The sequence below is a fragment of the Juglans regia genome, chromosome 2 (genome assembly GCF_001411555.2).
Source record: "Juglans regia cultivar Chandler chromosome 2, Walnut 2.0, whole genome shotgun sequence".
NCBI lineage: Eukaryota > Viridiplantae > Streptophyta > Magnoliopsida > Fagales > Juglandaceae > Juglans > Juglans regia.
This window is the reverse complement of record NC_049902.1, coordinates 23,977,589-23,984,276: the sequence shown is the minus strand read 5'-3', so window position 1 is coordinate 23,984,276 and position 6,688 is coordinate 23,977,589.

Below are 6,688 nucleotides of genomic sequence, written 5' to 3'. Positions count from 1 at the left end.
GTGACTACTCCACTGTGCAGGATAAGAAATATCAGAAGGTGAAGGTATTGTTAAATCATCAAAGGAACTATTTTTTTTTTTAGTCAAGTGACTTTTAAAAAAAAATTATAAAAGATGAACCTCAACTTCGTCGTTGTGCAATTTCATCCTCGTACTAGATTTCTTCAGAGCCTTCTCTATGGGGTGCGCTTTTCTCCTAGACGGTGGTCTGCCCTTACTCCGAACTACCAACGGACTAAGAACTCTACTTGTCATGCCCTCCATGGATGTAGGTGGATTAACGGTGTTGCTAGCACATCGTGAACCGATGCCAGGGTACTCAAGCTTCAACTGCTCTAGTTGACTGATCAATTTCACACAGTTGCTCCCATTCTTTGAAGCATTCGAACACAGTTCATAAAAGAAATTTTGAATCCTATCATACCTTTGTCCATTGGGCTTGCTAATCTCCTAATAACTACTTTTGAAAAAAATGTATTTTCGCTTGATATCATTCCTCCACTGATCCAATATGTATTTTGATGGTACTATATTTTTGCCTAGTTGAGCCAAGATACGAAGAGTATGTCTGCATAATATACCTCTAAACCAAACAACTTACAACTGCATTTAACTTTTAGGGGATCTTCATCTAGTTTGACAATATAGTTTCCATGTTTTATTAATTTATCACTCACTTGGACCTCATCAGCAACTATGTATGTATATGTTCCACCCTCGCATCCCACAAACGAGGTAGTCAAATATAAAAATCCATGCAACTCATTTTGTACTTCTTTAAATTTGGCAATTGTGTATACTTTTTGAAACTGTCTCTCAATAGGATAATGACTAATGCAATGGATCTCAGTGTTAAATGAATTGAAGTCAACAATGGCTTCATTATTTACTTTCCTCCTGAAGGCTGAATCATACTGATCAACAAACTGTTTCAGAGTGGTCTTAGAGTTAACGTAGCCTTCGAAAAATGCTTTCATGCTTTCACTCCGTTGTATAATTGACATTCTAGCCCAAAATATGTCACTAACATAGGCCGCACCCACAAATGCCAGTCACTATGTAGTGATCCTAACCATGCATTCTCATGCAGATCATACCAACTGAGCATATCAGACCAACATTCTTCGAATTCATGCTCACTTAAAGAGTCATACATGCACCTGTGTAGTGTATACTTGATCTCCTCATATCGAGAGTGTGACCCAAACTTCTCAAGAACTTTTTCATTATGTGCCACAAGCAAAAGTGATGCCTAGACGTTGGAAACACCTTCAAAATTGTAATTTATATTGCATTGTCTTGGTCTATGATAATTGCATTTGATGGTTTATCGTTCATACACTTGAACCACGACACAAACAACTACGCAAATGTATGTGCATTCTCATTCGATATCAATCTGCACCTGAAAAGAATTGACTGACCATGATGGTTAACACCCACAAACAGTGTAAAAAGCATCTTATACGTATTAGTCAAGTATGTAGTGTCAAATGTAATGACATGTGCGAATTACACTGCTCTAGTTCAGGCGTCTGCTCAAAACACATTCTTTAACCTCAATTCATGGTCCACGTCTATCATATAAAAAAAATTCGGATTCTTTTCTTACATTTCTTGGAAATAGTTACATAAAAGAAGATAACTTCAAAATAAAATTAAAAAAAAATGATTAAAGCTGAGTGTTGTACCTTAAATTGAAGATCAAAGATTGAACCAAGAATTAATGGAAAATTTGATTTTAATGGGTGGGTGGAGAATTTGTTTTTCTAAGTGAGGGAGGGGCTTTAGGGTTTTCATTCGAAGATAGGTTTTAATGCTTGGTTTGGCATTTTGATTATGAGATGCTTCTCTGGTTTGGAGTTTTGGTGCTCTAGAATTTCTTCAAAGATCAACTTTCATTTCTCCCTTGATCCCCAGGAGTCGAAAGGGACTCCCTCGAAATGTAAAAAAGGATATAGAAAAATATAAAAAAAAAATAATCAGAAACGATAATAGAGTCAGCTAGTTACCATTGTCGAAAAGCCATGGAGTTTGGTGGTGAGCCGAAAATGGAGCTGAATAAATTTGTCTCGCTTAAAAAATGAATCCTATACACTAAGAATGGTGTAGGAATGGGGAAGGAGGGGGAGGGAAAGGAAGGGAGACTTGGGTTACATGGAATGGTACATTAATATTTGTTTTTTTTTTTGTTGTAATTTTTACGTTTTACTTTCAAGTTGTTAGGTGTTTGTCCTTTCTAGTTTGCCTTTTTACTTTTAGGCTCCCAGGTGGCTTTGCCACATAATTCGATGTGGTGGTTTCGGTATAAATTTTTTGTGGCCCTAGCATTACTCTTAGGATTTTATAGTGCAAAGTTTATTTTCTCTTTTTTCGGAATGAATAGTAATATCTGTGATAGCACTCAGTCTAATCATTTTTCAAATTACAGTGTGGTTTGTCTAAATTAGTTTAGAGAAGTTTTATTCATACACTTGGCAAGATTTAGTCACACTTGGTAAATAGTATAGAAAATTTGGCACTAGGAAGAACCATGAGATGAAAATGTGAAGGAAATAAAGGAAATCAAGCATTGTGATCATGCCACATAAGCTAAACATTATTACATCTAACCATTCATTTTTGTGTCAAACCAAAGAGGGTTTTGACCATAGTGAAACCTCAAATTTTTTAGATCCAATTGAAATCCCCAAACCTTGGTGAAAACCGAAACCCTAAAAGGTTTTCCCAAATGGTTATTCCAAACTCAAAATGTTGGCTGATTTTAGCTTAATGTTTAATCACTTAATTAAATCACTTTAATATGCTATTAACCACTCAATCTCATATTATTTCACCCTCATTTATTCTTTTACACCTTAATATTTTTATTGGGCCAAACAAATTTAGATTTGAGCTTGTTAAAAATCGAACCAAGCCAAACCCTATTGAAACCCTAAATGTGGCCCAATCGGTTTAGGCCCATTAAGGCTCACCAAAACGCACCACCTAAGCAAGGCTTCTTGAAGAAGTTTTTCCTACTGCCATAGGTGTACTTTTACTATCCATGTTAGCCCAAATAGTAGCTGATGGGAGGTCAAATGGCTACCCCATCAACACCCTTCACATGGAACCTTTCTTGGCTAAAACCATGTGTTGTTGCCCATGATTTTGGTTGACAAAACCACTATCAAATGGTCACCCTCACATCCCCTCTCAGTCCTCCAGCCTTACATAAGTCGTCCATGACTTGTTCTTCATGCTTTTATCACTTTCACTTTACTTTCTTGGAGAGAACTCTAAAGGAGACTTTAGATAGTGTTTCTGGCTATTATTACTTGATTTTTTTGAAACCCTTGTAAGTAGATTCTCACAAAACTACCTTCATATAAGTTGTTCCTCTTTAAGTCTGGTTTCCATTTATGTATTTTGCATGATTTTTCATGGAGGTTATGAGTGTAAAAAAAAAAAAAAAAACTGTTGAACAGGCTGCACCAATTCGGTCAGGTGCGGTACCTGTTCTTAAGAACAAAAAATGGTCATAAACCGGTACAGTATCGATTTTCATATTTTGAATCGAATCGGACAGATATATATTTATAATTTTTATATTATATTATATATATATATATATATTATATGTTAAGTTGTTAATTAATACGACATGAAAATTTAATCTTAAACATTAACATTAATATTAAGTTATTAATAAAAAGTTATTATATATATATATATATATTCTTTTTGCAAATACATTTTTATACATTTGATTATATATACTCCTATAAAAAGACTAGAACTTATATAGACTATATTTAAATTTAATACTATACTAGTATGTGTTAGTTATTATAAAATAATGAATTTCTACTATAATATAAATAGACTAATAGTTTAGTATATATAAACATCATATTATTACTAAAATAGATAATCAGTAAAACTGGAAAAATTGAATCAGACCGAATCGAAACTGGAAGGTCTAATTTCGGTTAGTGAATCAGCCCTGTATTGGTTCTTAAATTTTCAAAACAGGTGTATACCGGTTTGGTTCAAAAAATGTACAAAATTGGACTGAATTGGACCGATTACACCCCTAATGGAGGTTTTATTTGTGAAAAGCCTGTTTAAGCATGCACAAGTATTACCAAGCGATAGTCTGGATGTTGTGTGAAATTTTGATTGAAGTTTTTGGCAAGATCTTGTTCTGATTCTTTTATAGTTTAGAGTTAACATGTTAACATGAATGTTGGATTTTAATTTGTTGCATGTTAAGAGTTTTTACAAAGAGGTTTGCATGATTTTCGAAAGTTGAAAACCATAGGTATTAAAACAATTTATGTTTTGAGAACGTTTTGATCTTTTGTTATGAAAACCTGATCCAGTGGTCTTGATATTCACATATGTGGTTCTCAAAACTTTGATCTATGTGTTAGAAAGTTATATTTGGAGATTAATCATCTTGATCTTGATTAAATGAATTTTTATGCATGCTAAGGTCCGGTTAGGATATAAACTTGAGGCTCACGGGTTGCTTTATGCTTTAATGCAATTTTTGCGTGATATCTTAGGTTTTAATGCTTAGATCATAATTAGAACTTGAATATGGGGTATATGATTTTATTTCTTGAAAGTTAGTTTCATGATAAACTCGGATCTAGTGGTTTGATCTAAAACCCAAGCATGTGTTACTAGGTTTTGAAGTTAGTGTGCAAGCCAATTGTGTTGAGAGATGTATTGTGATTTTTGTGGAAATGTTAAGAGTATGTCTATGGACTTTCGGAGTCCTTGGAATTTATGGAAAAATAAATAGTCTAAATGCATCAAAGAGTTGTTTGAGATTTGGTGTTTAACAGTTTCTTAGCATGAGAAGTTTATGTTTTTTGTGAAATGTATATTTTGTGGTCTTAGTATGATTTTTTAAAACATACGATGTGATTTTCAAGTGTTTCATAAATCGGTTTTAGCATGAAAGTTGGAGTTAAAAGAATTGCAACAAAAGTTATGGATTTTACCCTAATATGTTTCGGCCTAAGCATAGTTCTTATAGTTGTGATGTGTTTTAATTTTTCTGATTAGATATTTAGATTTAGTACAAAATCTAAATGAGGAATTTAGATTTTGGTGAGTTTTGAAGTTAGGATGCAAAATCTGTAAATTAGGGGCAAAATGATCATTTTCCCATAAATAGAGGGGTAAAATTGTATTTTTTTCTACAAATAAGTGATTTTATGTTTCTAAATATTTTAGTGAGAAGTTTCTAACCCTTAGAAACATATCCTTTCAGTTCACATTATTCCGCACTAATTTTTATCACGCTATAGTCACTGTAAGTTGGTTACTAACTTATTTTCAAGATATTTGTGTATGCATGGTGGTAAGAAACGATCATTCATGTTTGTTATGCTTATATATATGTTATGTTATGCCATGCCATGCCATGCCATATTTTCATTTCAAATACATACTTATATGTTACACACCATGTTTATGTCATGCCATGATTTATTTCCGGTACATGTTTACCTATTACACGTCATATTATGCCATGCCATGATGTATTTTTCAGTACATATTTATCTATTACACGCCATGTTATGTCATGTCATTAGTCACACAAACATGTCACGTCACGTTACGCCATGTCATGAGTCATAGGAGTCCATCAAGAAGTATTTTTCCAGTCAGTCATGCATGGGTACTCATGGCACAATCACTATGATTGTCCGAGTATCTCTATTGATAATTCACGCAAGGTACTTCTAGCATAATCATTCTAATTGTTAAAGTATCTATACTAAGATTCTTATAGTGTAATCATTTTGATTATTAGAGTATTTTCATTAAAATTATTACTAGGTATTCCTAGCATAATCATTCTGATTGTTAGGATATCTCCATTAAAATACTCGTGGCCTAATCATTCTGATTGTTTAAGTATTTCTGACGATATACTTTGGGCAGAATAATTTTGATTGTTCACCTATTTCTGACGAAATCAGTATGATTATAAGGGCATTTCACGTTCATGTCAAGTATTTTCAGTTCACGTTCATATTAGTTCAGTTCATGTCAAGCATTTTCAGCTCACATTCAGTTCATGTCACGTTCATATTAGTTTCAGTTCATGTTTAATCCAGTTTAGTCAAGTCATGTCGTGTCCATATTTAGTCACATATTTTTAGTCAAACACATGTCATGTTTAATTAATTATTTTATTTACGGGACAAGATTTCAAGTTCATGTTCAATTCATGTTCAGTTCCAGTTCATGTCATGTTTAATTCAATTCAAGTCAGTTACAATTCATGTTAGTTCATTTCATGTCAGTTTCAAAGTTATGTCAGCACATATCATGCTATTTGCCAAGTCATGTTCACGTCAATATTCATTTTTTTTATTGTCATGCATGCATCTAAAAACTGTTAGTTTAAATTGGTTATTAACTTGCTGAGATCTGTAATCAAATCTCACTTGGTAGTCCCAAATACCATTCACTTGACTGGTAGATCATGTGTCAGGATCTGGAGAACCAGCAGAGGATTGCTTGGATGAGGCCGATTAGACCGCGACGCGACAACAAGGAGCTCATCATGTCGATGCTCTAGTTTTTAAATAGGATTATGTCTATCTTGTTCGAGTTGTACAAGCTACTCATTGGGCTAGCCTAGTAGTTATGTTCGCCTAATTATGTATACTTTAGGAGCATG